The following is a 21,332-nucleotide window of genomic DNA, read 5'->3' as shown; positions in this document are numbered from 1 at the left end:
AATGTGTATCACTCAATTGTCAGAAAAATGAAGTAAACCTAACCTTTTGTTAATAAATAGTTTTCACCCTGCATTTCTGATTTGACATTGCCATTTGTAGGTATAGAGTATGGGAACGAAGCTGATGTGAGCCCTTTGCTCTTCTTTTCAGTGATTTAAGTCCTGCCCAGGCTGCTGCTGAGTGTCAACTTCTCTTTTTAAGAGATTCTGTTTCATTGGTTCTTAATTCCTTTTCTGAGCTTTGAGCAACCACGAGAAGGTTCTAATTCTTCCCCTTCCCTCCTAGAATGTGATGCATGGGGAGGTTTGTCCACCATAGAGATGCACAGTGATCAGTGATCACAGAAACTTCCAGCTTTGGGCTGGAAGACTCTTGAGCAGATGACAATCCCACTGAGCTCAGTGACTAGCTACAGTTTCTTTATGCAAAGGTAAGCTCACACAAATATATTCTCACCTCCTTTCCTTTTTACACAAAGAGGTACATACTGCATACTGTTTTGAACCTGGCTTTTTCTACCTAATGAGCTCAGTGGGGTTGTCATCTGCTCAAGAGTCTAGCACTGCATCTCTCCCTCTGAGCTTGGAGGACTTTGTTCTGGGCAGAAGCATCCTCTCCCACTCACAGTCCTGATGACTCATCGGACCTACTGAAGCTTTTGGAAAAGTCCTTCCCTGTGTGCACTGTGGCAATGCCATTCCTCGGCCTGGAGACCTTCATGGTTTGGTTCCCACTCAACTCTCCAGCATCATCTCTCACTGCTGCCCACTTGCACATACACAGTTCCTTGGGGGTTCCCTCACAACCTATGTCTGTGCCTTTGCATAACCAGTTCTCCTGCCTGGAATTCCATTTCTGCATTGGCTATTGCCTCTGTCCTCCTGAGAACAATTTCTAGAGTTACTTCGTGGTTCAATGCAACTTGATAATGCACTTACCTGTCTCATGGACTGCGCTTGCAGGGAGCATGAAGGAGAGGAAACAAGCATTTGCTAATTCCTTGCAATGTGTTAGGCACTTGAGAAAAGGCTCACAGTTGATCAGAGGAGACAGACAGGTGAGAGGGTCATTACAATGCAGCATGACAAACATCTTAAGTATAGACGAGATGATATGGGAACAGTAATTTCTGCTGGGATGGGATGAGCAGTGAGTAGTTTCAGGTAAAAGGTCAAGTTGGACCTTAGAAGGGAGATAATTTTCATTTTAAAGTAGCTACCTAGCTATATGATAGTGGACCAAGCTCCTTGCCTCTCTGAGCCTCAGTGGCCTTATTTCTAAAATGGGCATCATGACTCATGCTCTGGCCACCTCCCCGGGCCGTTTTTATAAGTCCATAGTATAGAAGGTGCTGTTGATGTCTCTTCCTTGGTATTCTCTGTTCCAGTACATGTGACTCTCTGTCTGAGTGTTGGTGGGTCAGGAGTGCTATAGAGTTAATGAGGATCTTCAGCCAAGATCCTTATTATGGGAGTGGGTAAATAAATACCCCAGTTCCTTCTCCCCGTAGATGGAATAACTTGGAGGAGCACATCTATACTGGCTCCTAGAGGTCTCCAGGAGGTTGGAGTTTCACTTACCCAAGGTGGTAACTTTCTTGACCATGCATCCTTGACTGACTACCTTCCCCTCCCAGTCTCACTTGCCCAGTCCCCTACTGGTGCTTGCTGGGACCACCTCCTAAATATATTACTTACCCTGGAATCCTGTTCTCAGGTTCTGCTTCTAGGGCACCCAACTGGTTTCCTATGGAAATGTGAGACATTGTTCCCAACCTCTGTCTCTGACAAGCCCTGCCTCTCTCACCCTGTCCCCTCTCTTTCCCTGACTATATCATGTTTTCATGTGGGCTTGGGTTCATGATTATGACAAAAAAAAAAAGAGCTTTTGGAGCACAAAACCCATAGACAATAGGAACCCAGAGAACACCTAGGCTCAGCAAAATGCAAAGAAAGGGTGGATTTTATTTTACAGTGTGTGTGGGAGTGATTCTCAGCGGCTGCCACCTAACACCAGTCCATCACCTCATTAGTTCTCCAGCCCTGGGGCGTTTGAAGTTGGCTGCAGTGGGGGTGGGGTGAGAGGGTGGGGGTATGATGGGAGCCAGATCCATGTGTCCTTTGTCGTATCCCCAGTTACTTCAGGCTGGGATGAAAAGAAGGTCTATGCATCTGGCCCTGCCCTCCCTGCCCCTCCTCCCTCCCAGGCCAGGATTCCCCTCCTGGGTGGGGCCTTTGGACAAGGGGCCCAATCTGTGGCTCTCACTCTCTGGCATGGGAAAACTGCTGGCTCAGCCACCCACATCAGCTTCTGCCACTTAGCCAGCTCAGCTCTCCCAGCCAACCTCTCCCAGCCTACTCCCAGGGGCCTAGATCTTTGGAATCAGTAAGAATCAACAAACAGCCACTAAGCATCTCCATGGACAGTCGTCGGCCTGCCTTATCTCACAGGGTGAAAAGGGTATGATCCGCTTTCTTCCGATGAGGAAACTGAGGTTGGAAAATAGGCGTACAAAAATCTTCGCTGGCAGAACTAGCCACCCAGAAACAGCGTCCCCTTGCCAGTGAGGGAGCTGGCAGGACCCAGCTCCGCATCACCTTCCAGCACCCGCTTGCTGGAACCTCATTTTCGAGGTGGCAGCAGAACGTGTGGTATTCCCAACAGCGCCAACATCTGGGGCAGAGGTGGAGGTGGAGTCTTCATTAAAATGCAGTGACTCCATTGGCACCAAAATAAACGTGACATTTATCAGAACCTGCTAAATCTATTCAGCGCTTGCTTCCTTCGGAAGTGCAGGGTTCATGCCGTGGGCCTGGAGAAAAAAGGTCTTTGCTGGTGAGAAAAATGAGCTGGCAAGATGGGAAGTAGAAAGAGAAGAGGGAACATTGGAAAGGGCAGGCTGAGAGGGGGCAAGCCTCAGCCTTGAGTCACTCTCTTCAATGCCGGTGAGTCCTCTGCAAAGGGAAGATAATGATTTTAAGGTAAAAGTCAATCATGTTGGAGAGGATTTCTGTTGCCTGATAAGGAAATCAAACAAAAGTAATCCACTCAAACCTAAACCAGATTAAACTAACCTTTATGGAGCTCCTAGAATGTTGCTGACATTTTTACATATTTCTCGTAATAACCTAGCAAATTACTTTTTATCCCTATTCTACATATAGGGAAACTGAGGTACAGAGATGCTAGATGAGGCACTCAAGATTACTCAGCTAGTGTGTGGCATTCATGAACTGTGCTCTGCCACACCTGGGCGGGGCAACAATGATCTCATAAGTGTGATTTGGAGGCAAGCACTTGATTGGAAGAAAAGAGACTGGCGTCTGAGTCCAGACTTACTATTTGGGTTTGGAAAGTCTTTGCTTGGTAAAACATGGTCCTTAAGTTCCCTTGGTTCTGATCACCTTATGCATGAGCATTTGTATGTTCTTGGTTATTGACCATGGAAAAATCCCAAGCCACCATTCCCAGATCTCTTGCCTGGGCCCAGGTCTCTGGAGTGTAATGGGAAGCTGAATATCTGTTTCTAACTAACAAATGGAAGCAGCATAGGAAAGCACTCTGGTTGCCTGGGTTCCAATCCCAGCTCCGCTGCTTACCAGCTGTGTGACCTTAGGCAAGTTACTTAACCTCTCTGAGACCTTATTTGCATTTTTTTTGGTCATTGTGAGCATTATGAATAATAATCAAAGCAAATGTTTAACATTTGCTGTGAGTGATTTTTAAGTGTCAGACACTATGTCAAGGGCTTTACATGCATGAGTTCATCTAATCCTCATAATTACCCTATGAAAAAGTTACTTTCATTTTTCTTATTTTAGAGATGAGGAAACTGAAGCTTAGAAACTGTGTTCTTAGATGTGATATATCATGATTCCCAGAAAGCAGTAGAAAGTTCTAGTTCTTGCTTCTTTCTGGTCTCTGTGTTGCTAATTCCTATGGACCCCCCAAACAGCAGACCCAGGAGAGGAGCCAGGAAATGGGAATAGAAAAAATAAAACAACTTCATCTCAGGGAGGAAGTTATTTTATTTTTCTTTGTAAAGACCTGATACCCTGCCAGACCAGAGCTAGCTAAAGCTGTTATTTCAGAGGGGCTCTTTCTCAGGACACCTCAGACTACTCTGGCACATTTTGGGAATCTTTTCTCCTGGGGTCCCTGGGGGCTTCAGGTGGGTGGATGAGCATACAGTTTGCCTAAAGAATAGTTGCTGGGTCCTGTGAGACTTGCTGCGAATCTGTCTCTTAACCAGGCATCTGAGAGACAGTTTATAGAGAAGAGTTCATGATTACGATTAGAACCTGAATTACCAACCCTCATGGGCTACTCCATGCTTGGCACTGCACTAGAAGTCTTTGCTTAGTGATATAATTATTTTCCCCATTTTTCAGAAGTGGAGACTGAGGCTTGATTACCCCATCTGCAATGGGCTGAGAGCAAGAGTATAATCAATGACCTTGTCCTCTCTTTCCTCCTTGCCAGCGTCCTTTCTTACCCTAAATGGTTAACAGTGAGTAGATTAAGAGCAAGTGTTAAGTGCAATTATCGCAGAACAGTTAATACATAATTGCATATTTTTGTAAACAAGCTTAGAAGCTTTTTCATTGACCTCTCTGTGGCTCTGTGGTTTTGCAGATAAATTATCTTTCCTTTTACACTCTAATTTTCACTGGGAGCAATGGCTATGCCACTATCGCTCTTGCAGCCCCTACTCTCTCAGGGCTGTTCCTGGTGACTGTGTGTCCTGGCACAAGCTCACCCAGCCATGCGATGTGTGTATGTGCCCATGGGCCTCTCTGTGGCCATGGCAGAGTTAAGAACACTGCAAACCCAGACAGATTCTGCTGAGAACTTCTGGGTGAGGGTAGGGATCCCCTTGGATGTAGGGAATAGCTCATGCTGGAAGGAGTAAAGAATTGGGAGTTTCCCTTCATGGGGGCTGGTATGGTTTGGCTTTGTGTCCCCACCCAAATCTCATCTCAAATTGTAATCCCCGTATGTCGAGGGAGGGACTTGGTGGTAGGTGATTGGATCGTGGGGTTGGTTTCCCCCAAGACATTCTCATGATAGTGAGTGAGTTCTCACGAGATCTAGTTGTTTGATAAGTGTCTGATGGTTCCTCCTTTGTTCTCTCCCCTGTCACCTAGTGAAGAAGGTGTCTGCTTCCCCTTCTGCCATGATCGTAAGTTTCCTGAGGCCTCCCCGGCCATGATGGACTATGAGTCCATTAAACCTCTTTCCTTTATAAATTACCCAGTGTCAGGTATTTTTTATAGCAGTGTGAAAATGTACTAATACAGGGATCATTCATTCATTCTACAGATATTTGTTCATTGAGAACCTTCATGTGCCAGGTTCCCTAGGGAAATAGCCCTGAGCAAGGCAAATCTGGTTACAGACTGGCCAGGAATTGTTCTCAAACTATATTTAGTATTTCAGCAAGTCGCCATCAGGCCACCCAAGTTACCTGAAGCATGGAGCTTTGAGGCCGGGCATGGTGGCTCATGCCTGTAATCCCAACACTTTGGGAGGCTGAGGCTGGAGAATCGTGAAGTCAGGAGATTGAGACCATCCTGGCTAACACAGTGAAACCCCATCTCTACTAAAAATACAAAAAAATTAGCCGGATGTGGTGGCGGGCGCCTATAGTCCCAGCTACTTGGGAGACTGAGGCAGGAGAATGGTGTAAACCCAGGAGGTGGAGCTTGCAGTGAGCAGAGATCGCACCACTGCACTCCAGCCTGGGCAATAGAGCGAGAATCTGTCCCAAGAAAAAAAAAAAGCATGGAGCTTTGCTTGGAGGGAAAATTATACCATCTTGGTGGGGTTACCTTACTGGTCAGAAAACTCTGGATGGTTATGAATATTTGAAACTGGAAATGAATGAATGATTACTTAAAATATTTAGGGTGTTGTTAGATAAACTCTTTTGAAATATGGGTAGTTTGGAGAAACTGTAATGGGTTCAGTTGTCACCATAGGGGATCCTGGGGTCCACCTTCCTCCTGTCCTTTTCCCCAGACTATACGCTTCCTGGCAGACCTGTGGTGGGGCTAGGCCTCCTCAAATGTTCCTGCTGCTGCTGCTGTTAGCAGTAGGCAGTGAGAGGTAGAGGGGACTTGGGCCAAAGCTGTCCCCCATTCAGAAGCCTGTTCCACTGTCTCATTCCACTGCAGGCTCTGACTCCCCTTGCTGCATCCACCAGTCCCGCTGCCCTATTTTCCTGTCTTCTTCCATGTTGTTGGACCCTGGATCTAGGCCACACGGAAGTCGCTGCATCGCCTCCCTCAGTTATATTTGGGGCCTTTGCTATGTCACAAAAGAGGTCCTCAGTTGGGAGCTCAGTGGGGTTGACTTCACCTCTGCAGCCCCCTCCCACCAGCACTGCAAACTCCTCAGACACTGCGGACAGGGAGAGGAAGCCTAAGGAGCAACATTCTCCCAGCCCTGTCTCTAATCTGCTGCATGCTGAACCAAGTAGAAACCCACCCCAGGAGACCAAGGATGCAGTGTGCTGGGTGCCAGCCAGGCAGGTGGGATAATTGCAGGCCTGGTTGGGTGGTGGCTTGGCCCAGGTGTCTTAAGTTAAGAAATCAGGGCAGGACTGGGTTCCCTGGCTGCCAACTGCATCCTAAAAGACTGAGGATCTTCCTGGACTCAACAAAAGGCCGTATCTCTTCCCAGGATATGTGGCAGCAGGGTTAAGGCATGAGCTCTCTCTTTGGGATCTACAGGTAGTCATTAAGAGTCCCAGTTCTAGTGCCCATTGGTTCCTGCAAGTCAATTTGTTCTTCTGTGAAGAGAAATACACCCCCTCTCTACCTCACAGAGTCATGGATGAGGAATTTGGGGGGAAACTGTGGAGGGCTGTGTGCACGTGAGGAGTAGTGTGTGATTACGGTCATATGGTAGAATAGGTGAGCTCTGGAGTCAGACTGTTTAGGTTCAAACCTGGTTCCACTACTACTGTATGACTATAGATGAGTGGCTTAACTTCTCTGTGCCTCAATTTCTCATCTATGCAACAGGGATACTGATAGTCTCTAATTTATAGGGTAGTTGTGAGGATGAAAAGACTTGGGTTAATTCATGTAAAATGCTGAACACAGTGCCTGGTGCACAGTGTTTAGGAAATAATGATGCTGGTGGTGGTGATAGTGGGCTGGTGGTCATGTCAATGATGAAACAAAGAGAGTATATAGATACAGACCCTGATGTCTTTGTGAATGGTGAAGGGCACTTAACCATTCCAAATCTCCTCCCTTCATCTTTGGCCTTCACCTGACTCTGGCCAGGTGGGCAGCTCATTGGGAAGTGAATGACAAGTCTTATCCCATAGTGGATGACTTTGGGGAGGCAGTGCCAGGCAGGTCCCAGCCAAAGGAGATGTGAGGAGGACCATGCTCCTTGGGGCCTGTTTTCCCTGGATTCTCTGCTGGGTCAGTGACTGGTACTGAGCCTGTGACCTGTGCTAGGACCCTCAGAGGGGCCACTCTGCCTTTCAGAACCAGCACAAAGCCCCCTGTGCAGGTACCAAGCTGGGATAATTGGGGAATCATGGAGCCAAATTAGAAGAGCTTAGGCATAATTGAGAATTCTTCTGCCTATTTGATACTAAAGAGCTGATCTGGGCCGACATCTGGGGAAGGGTTCAGAGTGCTTTTGATTATGAAGTGTTTTTTTTTTTTTTTTGAGATGGAATCTTGCTCTGTTGCCAGGCTAGAGTGCAGTGGTGCGATCTCGGCTCACTGCAACCTCTGCCTCCCAGGTTCAAGCAATTCTCCTTTGTGTTTTAAGTGGCAGAGGAAGAGCCTCTGGACTCCTCAAAGCAAACCCTCTGTGGTGTGCACTCTTTTCCATGAGGCCTGATTTCCTGAGGAAATGCCTCCCAGTTCTATCTCTGGCCAGACAGTGACTGCCAGATTCCCGGGCTTGGGTGACAAGAATAAGACAGCAGTCTTGGAGAAAGAAGGGACTGGGTGGGGGTCCTGGAGGGAGGAGAGAAGGACCCCTTTTAAGTTCCAGGGACCACTGGACTATCCCATTCCTTTTAGAGGGGCTCCCTTTGGCCTGCTCCAGTCTGGGCAGGGTTTGCCGGCATCTCATCATTCCCTGGGTGATAGGCACCTGCCGCTCCCTAAAAACAAAACAATGAACCATCGTGACAGCCACAGCTCACCTGCTTTGAGGGCTTTGTATGGGCTGGGGACTCTGTCCCAGGTTCTACCAACATTATCACTTCATTGACATACTGTTCATCTGCCAGTCTTTTGCCAGTTTGGCTTGAGTGATAAGAAGGTATTAATTACCCTGGGGTGTGGAAGCCAGAATTTCTGCACAAGCCAGAGGGGGTAGTGTTGTCCAGGACTGGAATGCCCATCCTGATAAGTTCCTCTGCCCCCATCTTCCCTTCCTCTTATGCCTGTAACTGTCCATCCAGACCTCTCCTTTTCATGGAGTCTTGCTTGGCCCCAGTGTCTCTGCCCTTCTGTGTCTCTCCCTGTCTATGGGCTCTCTGCCCCATTCTGTCCTGACTTTGGTCATCCGACTTCTCCCCCTGCTGTCAGTTCCTCCCCTCGGGTTCTCTGCAGGGACAGGAGGCACTTGGTCTGCTGAGATCAGCAAACGCCTCATACTCTGTCCACAAAACACCAACTGTGGTTCCTCTCCCCCCTCTCGGAGGCCTCCAGTTGCCTCTCACGCCAGTTCCTGAGTCCTCAGCCCCATCCAGGTTTCCTGAGAAAGTTGGCGTTGTGGTGGTCCCGGCGGGTGGGTTGGGCAGTGGCTAGGCTGGATTCTTATGGGAAAGCGAGTGTGTGTGTTCTCAGCCTGTGGTGACACGGCCCCCACCTCTCATGGGCCCTGCTGCCTACTCAGCCTCCCTGGCCACAGACCACCTGGGTTGCCCCACGTGGAGAGAAGTCAGGACCTGAAAGTGAGGGAAGGGGAGGGCTGTGGTCCATGGAGGGGCACTGGAGTGAAAACCACGCATTTCCTCCTGGAAAGTCCTTTCCTGGGCTCCCAGCTTGGCCCAGGATGCAGGGAGGGGTGAGAATCAGTGCCTGGGCTTCCTCCATGGGGCAGGGAGAGCAAGACTTGGCACCAGTCACTGCCCTGGCTGTGTGTCCCCTGGCCACTTCCCTCGCCTCTTTGAGGCTCCTGCCCTGAGCTGCAATAGTGGTGGGAAAAATACTGGAAATGTGAGTCTTTTTCTTTCATGTGCTCTCTGAGCACAAGCTGTGGCGTTAGGTGGGTGTGCAAGAAGGGGCAGCCTCCAATTTCTTATCTTGCTTTGCTCCTTCTTTCCTTCCCATCAAATTATCATCAAGTAGCTCCTGAGTCCCAGGCCTGCCTTCTAACACATGCAACACGGGGGAATTGTGCCACACGAGTGAGACACGTCCTGGCCTTCCGGGAGGTCTCGGTTAATAGAAACACAACAACAACAACAACAACAACACAAATTAGAAAAAAATGCCTTACAAGCTTGGGAGCTTGTCAGAAATGTAGAATCTCAGGCCTTGTGGCAGACTTACTAAATGAGAATCTGCATTTAAATAAGATCCCTGGGTAATTCAAATGACATTGAACTACAGGTCTTGGTGTCTAGTTCTGGTCCTAGTTTCAACCTGGCTTCACTATTTACCAGCTGGATGATCTGGGGAAAACTTCTCTGGGTCTCAATTTCCTAGTCTGTAAAATGAGCAGGATAATAAAAATTTATGCCCTGCAGTCATTGTGAGAATTACATAAGACACTGTCCTGAAAGCAGAAGCTGGGAACCCCAGGAAGCAGCTAGTCAATGTGAATGTGACCAGGTTGTAGCTGAGTGTGGTTTCTGCAGCCCTCTGGCCTTGTGGATTTCTACTGATCTTTAAGAAGGACTGAGTCTCTCACTCACATATGGCAGTAGTCCCAGAAGGGGTGAGGTTCACAGGTCCTAGAGCCAGTGTTCCTGTTTCAAATCCAGTGTTTGCTTTTTACTACGGGGTGACCTTAGGCAGGTCATTCTCCTGAGCCTTTGTTTGCCTACCTGTAAAATGGGGCTGTTGTGAGGTTTGCCTGAGCTAGTACAGGCACTGAGAACTCATACTTAGTGAGTACTGGCAACAGGTTTCTTACAATCCTTGCTTCTCTTAGTCACCTCTGGCTCCTGTTTCCTGATTTTTCTGATATCTCACCTTTATTCCTCTTCCCTTTGTCCTGGCCAGTCCCTGATGTCCCCAAAGCAGAGGGTGATCAAATGTCCAGATATGCCAGGGATGGTCATAGCTTATGCGTTTTGTCTCATTGTGTTACCTCCCCTCTCACTTTCTGAAATGTCCCAGTTAGGTCACCCTATCAAAGCCCGCCTCATGAAGGGCAGTTGTGTTTGCAACACTATTTTTTAAAAAAGGTTTATTGAGATGTAATGAACATAGAACAAATTGCACAAATTTAAAATGTATACTTTGAAAAGTTTTGACAGATATTTGCTTGTGAAACTATCACCACAATCAAGATAATGAACATGTCTATCACCTCCCAAGTTTGGGAGGACTTTTAAGAGAGACCCAGGTGCAGTGTGGCAGGTCACACAATGGGACCAGTCCTGCCCAGCTGGTAGCATCATGCTCTCAGGAGGTCTAAGGCCTTCCCAGCCCAGGGAATTCTCAGTTGTATGCTCTCCTCATCCTTCCTTCTCTTCTCCCTCTTGGCCATCTCATTCTCCTTCTCCCAACATCTAAAAATTCTCATGCGGATCTTCCTTTCTTTCCCAGCCAGTGGTTCTCAAACTTCTGTGTCCATGACAGTCATCATCACTGTTTGTCAAATATGCAGATTACTGGACCCCACCTTGCGGAATCAGACTCTCTGGGGGTGAGTCTGTGATACTTCATTTCTCACAAACATCTCAGGTGACTGATGTGAATGTCAAGCACATCCTAGCTATGTCCCCCCTCCCATTTATTTATTTATTTATTTATTTATTTATTTATTTATTTGAGATGGAGTCTTGCTCTGTCGCCCAGGCTGGAGTGCAGAGGCACGATCTTGGCTCACTGCAACCTCTGCCTCCCAGGTTCAAATGATTCTCCTGCCTCAGCCTCCCAAGTCGCTGAGACTACAGGTGTGTGCCACCACGTCCGGCTAATTTTTGTATTTTTAGTGGAGATAGGGTTTCATCATATTGACCAGGCTGGTCTTGAACTCTTGACTTCAGGTGATCCACCCACCTCGGCCTCCCAAAGTGCTGGGATTACAGGCTTGAGCCACGGCGCCTGTCCTCTTTTATTTAAAATAACCTACATAGTGATGGATTGATAGTTCAGCAAACGACCATGGCACATGTTTACCTATGTAACAAATCTGCACATACTGCACATGTACTCCAGAACTTAAAATTAAAAAAAAAAAAAAACCCAAATAATTCATCAGAGTGTTATGCTAAACAAAGAAAAGGTTTCTCGTTAGTGGAATGTATTAGTTAACTTGTGCTGCAAAACAAAGCACCTAAATGGGAATGGAATGTCAGAGATGGCCCCTCATTCTCCATGCCCTCTCTCCACGAGGTCTGCCGTTATCCAGGCATCCAGCCTAAGTTCTTTGCAATACAGCATCTAGCTTACCAGGGAGCAAAAGCCAAAGCTGCTGGGCTTCTGAAAGGCTAACCTGGAGTGGGAACATTGCAACTTTCACTTCATTATGTTGATTAGAACAAGTCCCAGGACCAACCCAGAGTCAAGGGGAGGGAAAATAGACATGCTTTCTTGACGCGAGGTGCAGCAGGTGTGTGCAGGGATGGAATTGTTGGCAGACACACTGCCACAGAGGAATTCTGCTGCCAGTTTTTGAACTACAGTTCTCCCCCTTCAGTAGAGTAACTGTCATCAGTACTATTTGTGGTAGTATCTGGGCTATACAGAAGGGACTACAGTAGAAGGGAGGCATTGCTACCTCTGTCTGGGAAAGGAGAGGATGGCTCCACTGCATAGGTTAAATGAGAAGTGATTGTGGGTGGAAAGTGAGGGGAAGAGGGACTGGCAAGAGCAAAGGCCTGGGGGCCTGAGATTATCCACATGTAAGACAGCAGGGAATGAAGAGGCCACTCAAGGAGGCCTTCCAGGCTTCCTGGTGTCTACAGGCAGGCCTGAGGTTCCAGGGATGACCAGGGTGGAGGGGGTCTGCAGGGGTGTGCCAGCAGTGTCCCCCACCACTGTACCTCAGCACAGACAGAGAGAGAGAAGCCTGAGGTTCCCACCAGGAACACAAGAGTTCAAAGGGCAGGGGTCTCAGGCATGAGAGGGTGGGACCAACTGATTTCTGGGGAGCATGTCTAAGCCATCACTCTTGAACTATTCGGGGCAGGCAGCTTCATTTTCAATAGCATTCTCCTCACTTTCATTTGTGAGACCAATTACAGAGCATTTTGCACCACAATTACTGCCGTTAAAACCTCTCAGTTCCATTTGGTGAATTTTAGTGGTAATTGAACAGAGGAAGCCATCACACAGGAGATTGTCCAATTGAATCTGCCCAAGCACTGAACTGTGAATTCCAGTCCTCCCAAAGCAGTCACATGGTGCCCAGGTGGAAGCCGCTTGCTTCCCTCCCATGGGGATCTTGCCCTGGCCCACGTGAGAGACCAGCTCTACATGGAAGGGTGATGGGAGGTGCCTCCAGCCAGGGACAGCTGCGCAGTACCAGATTTTAGGGCGTAGGTTAGGGATGGGGCTGGAGTGGCAATTTCAAGACTTGGGAACCTGAAGGTTTTGATGTTTCAGAGTTGGGAGTGTGACTGGATTCATGCCTTCATTTATTATTTATAGAACAAATACTTCTGTAGCACTTACCGTGCACTGGCCACTCTTCTAAGTGCATTGCAAATATTAGCTTCTTTAATCCTCATAGCAATGCCATGGTTAGTCATCTTGTGATTGTTCCCATCTGATGGATGAGGGAACTGGGGCTCAGAGAGGTTAGTTAAATTGCTCGAGGTCACGCAGCCAATAAATAGCAGGACAATTTGACTCCAGAGTTTCTCTTCTTGTTTTCTTTTTCTCTTGTGGTTTCCTTCCTTGATGTTTAGGGAAGGCTTATAAGAATTCCTAAGTATGTCGGAGGAGCTGAGTGAAGGGATCTGGCCATCCCTAGGCTGTGGTAACAAAGGAGAGGGGTAACAGAGCCTGGAAACCTGCTTGATGGTGGGAGCAGGAATCCAACTGAAATCCTTAAGGAGGAGGAGAGACTTAGGGGACAGAGTTAGGATTGGGTGGTATAGGAGCCACACCTCACCCAGAGGCTCTTTGCCCAGATCCCAACTACAAAGTTCGGGTTTTGCTTTCGCAGAAAAGGCCATATTCCCTGATCTGTGTGATAACTGTTCCAAGCCTCCAGCAGACATGCTGGACCCCAGAGTGAGAATGAAGGATGGTAAGCCATCTCTGTCTCCATTGCTTCTGATTCCTTTGTAGATGTAAAGCCAGATGAATCAGGACACCAACTCTGTGCCTTGAACATCTACTGATGAGAAAACAGGCTCAGCAAGGAAATGTCATTTACCCAAAGTCATGTGGCCAATGTATGGGAGGGCCAGGCTTCAAACTCAGTTCTGTCTGATTCTCAAATCCTTGCTCTATTCGTTGCACCCAACTTCCTGCTTCATCAGGACAGAAACAAGTCACTCACACAACTGCTGGGGAAGGACCCAAAGATATCATCTGTGAGGGCCTCACTAACCTGCTATGGGAACTGTCTGTCTACTCTGCTAGGAGCTCTGTTTGAGCCTGGACTTGGTCTGAATTATCTTTAAATCCACCCCAGGGCTTGGTAGGTCAGTTAAAAACAGACAGGGCCATACTGGAATCTCAAAACCATGGCTGGAGAAAAGTCCTTTCCTTGAACTTGGGAGTTTCTGCTTAAATCCTTCCTGGGTGGCTCAGCCCCTTCTTGAGTAGCCTGGGCTGGCTTCACCTACCATACCCCACTCTGGGGAGCACTGTTGAGGTCACATTTGGCTAAAAAGGATCAGGGGACTCTTTTCAGGAAGCGGCAGGAAAGCAATTGGGTTTGGTCTTTCCTACTATGTAAAGATGGTAATCCCACCTGTTTCCTGTAACTAGCAGGCCAGTCTCAAGTTGGGAGCTCTGCTTGTAGTTTACCTCTGTGATAGTTGGCAGGGACTGGGCTAGGGTCAGTGGCTTAGGGCAAGCCTGCCTCTCGGGGCAGGTCAAGTGCCAAACCTCTGGAGTCTAGCCTGGGAAGGTTAAGGGACAAAAAAGGTCCCCTATGTCTTCAGATCAGTAGTTCTCAAAACTTTAATGGCATCAGAGTCACCTGGAAAGCTTAATAAAACAGAGACTGTGGCTGGGCGCAGTGGCTCACGCCTGTAGTCCCAGCACTTTGGGAGGCCGAGGTGGGTGGATCACCTGAGGTCAGGAGTTTGAGACCAACCTGGCCAACATGATGAAACTTTATCTCTACTAAAAATACAAAAATTAGCCTGGTGTGGCGGTGGGCACCTGTAATCCCAGCTACTCAGGAGGCTGTGGCAGGAGAATCACTTTAACCCAGGTGGCAGAGGTTGCAGTGAGCCGAGATCATGCCACTACACTCCAGCCTGAGTGACAAAGTGAGACTCTGTCTCAAACAAAACAAAATAAACAAAAACAAACAAGAAAACAGAGATTGCAAGGCCTCAGCTTCAGAGATGCTCATTCAGTAAGTCTGGATGGGGCCTGAGAACTTGCATTCTAATAGGCTCCTAGGTGATGCTGATGTGGCTGGTCCGGGGACCAGACTTTGAGAATGATTACGTTGGACATTTTTCTCTTGACTCCTCCCTTGTGGGGTGTGCCCCAGCAGGCACTGGGCTGTATTCCTACCCCCCACCCCCCACATGCTCCAGCTTGCTGCTGGTGGCGTGTAGGGTGACAGCCAGGGCCAGGGAGGATCAGGTAGGAGCACCAAGCTGATGAGGAATTTGTAGAAAGAAGCTGGGGACAAGCTACAGATGATTATTGGAGGCAGCCATGATGCTCACCACCAAGCAGTGACCAAATCGGAGACAAAGACTCCACTGAGGGCTCTAGAAAACTCTTCAGATGCAAAGCTGAAAGGCTGTGGGGAGCAGTGGAATGAGTACATACTTTGAAGGCTCTGCCACTTTCTGGCTGTGTGCATGTGTGATTTTGAGTAAATTACTTCTCTCTCTGCCTCAGTTTCTTCATCATTCAAGTGGGGTGAATACCACTTTCTATGATTGTTGTCAGGAGGTAATTGAGATTACAAATGAGAGCGCTCTTGGTACAATGCCTGTCATTAAATGCAGGGTCTTTCCAATTTCCTTCTCTATCCTAGAAAGGTCATCATACTGGCTTAGTATGACTCCCGTCTCTCTATCCGCTTCCACCTGTTCTCTCCGGCCACTGGACCATCAGCCTACATTATCATAAAAAAGAGCGAGATTTTAATTTGTAGAATGTTTCTTTCCTTCTTTTTCCTTTTTTTTTTTTTTTTTTAAGAAAAGCCTAATTAGGAAGCCCGTTAAATGCCTGCAATTCCAATATAATTCTATTAAATTCTCCCTGTAAAGTTAATGTTACAGACTTTTTAACAGATGTTTTAATTAGGCATTGTTATTAAAGAGAATACTGTAGAAATTAAAACCAGACCCTAAATGGGGGAAGAAAGGCAGTTTTCTTGTGCTGGGTAAATGGTGGCAGCCGCCCAGCAAAGAGCTGTTGGCAGCAGGTCATGAAAAACATGCACAAAAGGAGAGGGAATACTTGGCGCAATCCGCATTGCTCAGCAAGAGGGAAAAATGCCCGCGCCTGGTCCACTCAGCCAGCACAACCTCGAGCCCAGCCAGTGTGGGAAACGGGGAGAGAAGCCAGGAAGGTTAGAGACCCCCTGGCTCAGCTTGACAGGTTTTGGGGTCCGTTCCTATTGTGGTCATTCCATTTAGGTCCATGTCCTCTGACCCTCCTTGGCAGCCCACGAGGCTGGGATTACTCTTACCCATTTTACAGATGAGAAAACAGGCTCAGAGATATCTGATCATCTTCCCAGGTAGACACAGGAATGGACAGAGCTAGAAGTTGAATATGGGTTTTCTGCTATGTGGTGCTGGCTTGTTTCTCCAACAGTGATACAATCTAGTGCATATATATATAGCCTGAGCTTTGGGGACAGAAAGATCTAGTTTAAGTCTCAGCTTTTCTTTTCACTGACGGTGTCCTTAGACTATTTGCTTAATCTCTCTGAGCCTCAGTTTTCTCATCTGTAAAATGGGAAAAATAATAGACCCTATTAATTCATGGGATTCAAATGAAATATTGCGTCTAAGGGCACCAAGCACAGGGCCTGGCAGATGGCAAGTGCTCACGGAGTGCTCATAGATATGATGAAAGCTTCAGCCAGCAAGTGCAGAGCTAGAGCTCCAATCCAGATGTCTGGTCCAGAGTCTGCCCTTTCTGTGGCACCATACTGGGTGGTCCAGCCAGCCCTCACTGTGGGCTAAAAGACCTGATTGTTGTTTGAGACTCAGCTGATGGCCACCATCTAGAATTCTTAAAACCAACAGTGGTTTCTGCATTCGTTGCTACTGTCTGTGCCCTGCTATCTGGAAGGCAACCTCACCTTTGATGCCAGCCAAGTGAGGGGTCGCCCAATGTGTGGCTGGCTCAGGTAAGCCATCCTGCCACTGGGGATGGGAGTCATTGGTTGTCATGAAGACCCCAAGTGAGACATCCAGCTCCTTCTGAGATGGGCCACCCAACTCCAGATGGCTCCTCTAAGGAGGCAGGAGGAAGGGGTGAGGTTGGAGAGACCTGGGTTCGAATCCTGTCTTCTTTGATAGCAACAATGAAGCCACTGGCTGCTGTCATGGGCCTCCACTCCTGAGTTTGCGTTTTGCTGTCTCCTTCTCTTGGGCATTGAGCCAAGGGCCTGGGTGAGGGTGAGCGCTCCCAGGAGGCACTGAGGCTACTGAGACTCCCTCTGGTGCCTCTGGTGACATGCTCAGATTTGCCTTTTCTAGGGGCTAATTTTCCTGTCCGCTCTCCAAGTCTGTCAGCCTGGGATTATTCAAATGATGTTTATTTCTGTCCTGTGACCCAGATAGATCTGCCACGAGTACTTTTGTGAGAGCTTGGAAGGAAGAAATGACTGAAAGCGAGGCCACTGTGTGGGTCTCATCCATGGGCCCCCTCCCAGGAAGCTCTGCAGACTCCTGCTTGTGTCCACTGGAGCTGCCCCCCATTTCCCTCCCCTCTTGCTGCCTCTGTTATCACCATGCAAGTCATCCTTCTGGGCCATGGGGAGGCCGGGGTGCCTCTTGCTCAGGATGGCCTTTCTTGGGGTTGTTATTATGAGATCCCCGAGGTGCCAGGCAATGTACTGCCTGACACTCAGTAGGTGCCCCATGGTTGCTAGATGTTGAGGGACAACTTCATCCCCTAGTCCAGGCCTCCTGAGTCTTTTGTTTCAAGGATGTGGAACAGGTTTTCTCAGCCACCCCTCTTTATAGGCAGGAAGGTACTATGAAAAGCATGCCCCTGAATTCCAGTCTCACCTCTTACTAGCTGGGTGAGCTTGAGCAAGTGGCTCAGCCTCTCTAAACCTGAATTTTCTCATCAGTAAAGTGGGGAAGGTAATAGTGTCCAGGCCCAGGGATACTGATGAAGATGAAACGGGACAATGTTCCTGAAAGCATCAAGTGCGTAGAGTTTGGTTATAATAGGGGGTGTGCAGAGCAGTTATTGCATGTGTGCACATGTGTCACGTAAGTTACCTCTAGAGAATGGGTCTGAGGGTTCCTTCTTTTCTCTCCAGTTTAAATGTTTTTTAAACCATAGCCCTGTATTATTTTTTAATTAAAAGAAAAAAACAGCAAAATAACCACTGCAGAAACTGCTGGTGGTTTTGAGAACTCTGGTAAATGGCAATCAGCTAATTCTCACACAACAGTCAGGTCATTTAGCCCAGGGGGTGGGCTGGCTGGGCCATCTCTCCGGTTGGGGACATTGACCCCGCTTTGGGCCCTGAGCAACTGAGTTTGAACCCTGGCTTTGTGATTTATCAGCCATGTGACTTCAGATGAGGTTTCTCAGCCTCAATTTCTTTGTATATAAAATGGGAAGAACAGAAGCTACCGGTAGGGCTGTTTTTGGGGAACTGAGAATGGACGTGAGGCATCAGGGCAAGGATAGATATGCCAGATAGGTAGCAATTCTGATGACCTTTGGGTTTTCCCTTTGCTGCCTTTCCCCCAGGAGGCTGGAGTTCCATGCCTCACCCTGAGGTCAGGTGAGGGCGTGGAGGAATAACTCTGGGCCACTAAATTTGATGGGTGTTGTTCAGTCTTCCTTTTACTTGACATGAGCAGCATCCGCACTGCCAACGTCTCAGTTCCTGCGACCCCCTCTTCTTCCCTTAACATTTCCTAAGTCTCCATGTGAGAAGGGAACGAAGTTGGGGCTAGGCTGGCCTATGTGAGTCCCAAGTAGCTGGGCTGGAAGTGTGGGAACTTTCCTCACCGTGAGAACCTGCAAGTGTAAGTCATCTGGAACAGTCTGTACATCCATCAGAAAGGATCTGGTTGAATAAGTCGCACAGCCATCTCCAGAACCCCACAAACATGTTACAAGTTGGACCATGTCTTTGAGACAGGCGACATATTCCACATCAGATTAAATGGAAAATAAACAATTAGAAAATAGCATTTATAGTATAATCTCATTTTTAAAAAAATATGAGATAAAGCAATCCTTGGAGTAGCAGAGATTAAGAACGTTTCTTCTTATTTAATCTGAATTGTAAACTTGTATTAATGATATCGAGAACTACAATAACAACAATAATAAAGTTTTTTAAAAATATGAAAAGCAGATTTATTCATAATTAGCAAAACTTGGAAGCAACCTTCAGTAGGTGAATGGATGAATAAACTATGGTACACCCAGACAATGGAATATCATACAACCATAAAAAGAAATGAGCTATGGAGCGTTAAGACATGGAAGAATCTTAAATGCATATTACTAAGTGAAATAAATCAATTGGAAAAGGCAACAAACAATGTGATTCCAACTCTGTGACATTCTGGAAAGAGAAAAACAATGGAGACAGTAAAAAGATGAGTGGTTGCCAGGGGTTAGGGGAGGAAGGGATGAATAGGCAGAGCACAGAGGAGTTTTAGGGCAGTGAAAGTACTCTGTGTGATACTATAATTGTGGATACACATCATTTTTCCAAATCCACAGAATAGGCAACACCAAGAGAGAACCCTCTTGTAAGCTGCGGACTCTGGGTGATAATGACATGTCAATGCAGGTTCATCAATTGTAGCAAATGTACCACTGTGCTGCAGGATGTCAGTAGTGGAGGTTGGGCTTGTTAAGGGGGTGGGAGATACATGGAAACCCTCTGTACTTCCTGTTCAGGTTATTAAAATACAAAAAGACCTTGCTCAGTCAAGTGCTGAGAGGGATGAATCAGGGTACCTGGGAGGCTGGCCCAGTCAGGGGACTCCAGAGAGGATCAGGAGCCAAGAGCTGAACCTGAATGGTGAGCCTTAGGGGCACAGGGCCAAACCTTCTTCCCCTCCTTGCCAGGTTCATTGCTTGTAGCCCTCTGTGTAGGGCAGATGCCATTTAAGACTGAACTTGAATCCCAGCTCCATCATCTCTGCTGTGTGACTCTGAACAAGTGACCTCATTTCCCTAAGCCTTAAAGTCTCAACCTGTCATTTGGGCATAGTGATGTTCCACAGAGTTGATGTGAGTTACGTGAGGTCTTATATGTGAAATGCCCTGGATAGTTCTTGGTTCAGAGTGAGAGCTGAGGTCTGGGCGGGGCTGTATGAACCACCAGTGTGGGGAAGGTGGGCAGCCCCTTCCTGGTCTGCCAGCCTTGGAGCCCCTGAAAGCTTCCCCAAGTGGTCTTCCAGGTCCAACGAGAGGCCCTTCTGTTTGATGGGTATGTGTCACACTCAGCTCTGCCTGTCATCCTGTTGACAGAAGCTTCAAAGAAGTCTCTTTCAAGTTCTACAGTACCTTGAGAGAGGTTCCAAAATACTTTATGTGGCATGGAGGCCCACTGTTTCACAGGGGGGCACAATGAGACATTTCTGAGCTGCAAGCTGGCCCTGTGCTGAGAATTAGGTGGGGTTTTCTCTTTTTGATTCATCCTCTTCTCCCAGCTGAGGCTTGTTTTCCTTGAGACCTGAGACCCACTTTTCTGCCCTCAGTGATGCCCTGATCCAAAGGAACACAGCTTTACTCGCCTTTCAGGCTATGCGTGAGTCCAGGGTCATAATGACCTTAGCTGGACCCCAGAAAGCTGCAGAGAATGCTGCCCATGCCTTGCATTTGAACTAACAGAGGGGCCAAAGCACAAATCCCTGGCTTGTGTCGGGTCCAAGAGAGGCGAACTGGCCTCGTGCACATTGGGCCACAAGGGGAGCTGGAGAAAGATGCAGATCCCTGGGCCTTACCCTCCAGGGGTTCAAGTTCTGGACGTCTGGGATTCTGCTTCTTAAACCAGCTCCTCAGGTGATTCTAATGCAAATATCTCCATGCCATTCTTCGAGTGACACTAATATAGTGGATATTGCAAGGGCTTAGACCTAGGCAGACCTGGACCTAAATTTTATCACATCAGCTGTGTGACCTCATTCATATTTATTCACCTTTCTGAGCTCCACTTTTTGCATCTGTAACATGCCCTTGTTTGAAAATAACACGACGGAGTATTCTTTAAGTTCCAGGCATAATGCTAAACCCTTTGCATCCTCTCATTTGATCCCTATGGTAGTCCTCAAGTAGAAACTATTATTTTTGAACTCTGGAAGCCTCACTCAAGACCACTCACCTTCCCTTGTTTTTAACTGTGATGCTGAGTCTCAGTGGAGTTAAGTATCTGTAGAGTACATATCACAGTGCTGGGCTTATTGCAGGTGCTTGATAAGTACTCACTGCCCTCACCCCCAGCCAATTGCCTCAGCACTGAATGGGTTAGGAGCTGTCAGGGATCTGACATGGAATGGGGCTTGCAGGGCCTGGAGGGGCTCAGAGCCCAGGGTACAACATCAATCCATCAATCCTGTTAAGCCCTGGTGGAGATGACCCTAGCAAAGGAAGCAAGACATACATCCTGTGATTGTGTTGTTGGGATAATTTTCCCAGCGAATAAAGAGAGAGAGGAGGAGCCTTCCAGATGGGAAGCCTTACGAGGGAAGGCTCCGCAGGGAACTGAGGACAACTCCACTAGATTGGGGAAATCTCAGCGTCTATGATTCTTTTTTTTTTTTTTTTTCTGGGAATGTTACTTCTTTTTTTTTTTTTTTTTT

General features: G+C 47.6%; 2 long non-coding RNA genes across 2 annotated transcripts in view; both read left to right on the top strand.

Moving 5' to 3' along the window:
• Positions 1 to 21,332, top strand: part of LOC110740502 — a 232,041-nt gene that overhangs the window by 160,332 nt on the left and 50,377 nt on the right. The gene's annotated exons all lie outside the window — the stretch shown is intronic.
• LOC116270811 overlaps positions 18,963 to 21,332 on the top strand; it is a 5,351-nt gene continuing 2,981 nt past the window's right edge. Inside the window, exon 1 of the long non-coding RNA XR_004179075.1 lies at positions 18,963 to 21,270. This is a non-coding gene — a long non-coding RNA (uncharacterized LOC116270811). The remainder of the gene's footprint in view (positions 21,271 to 21,332) is intronic.

This window comes from Papio anubis, chromosome 16 (genome assembly GCF_008728515.1).
Source record: "Papio anubis isolate 15944 chromosome 16, Panubis1.0, whole genome shotgun sequence".
Lineage (NCBI taxonomy): Eukaryota > Metazoa > Chordata > Mammalia > Primates > Cercopithecidae > Papio > Papio anubis.
This window is presented reverse-complemented; position numbering and strand designations above follow the sequence as displayed.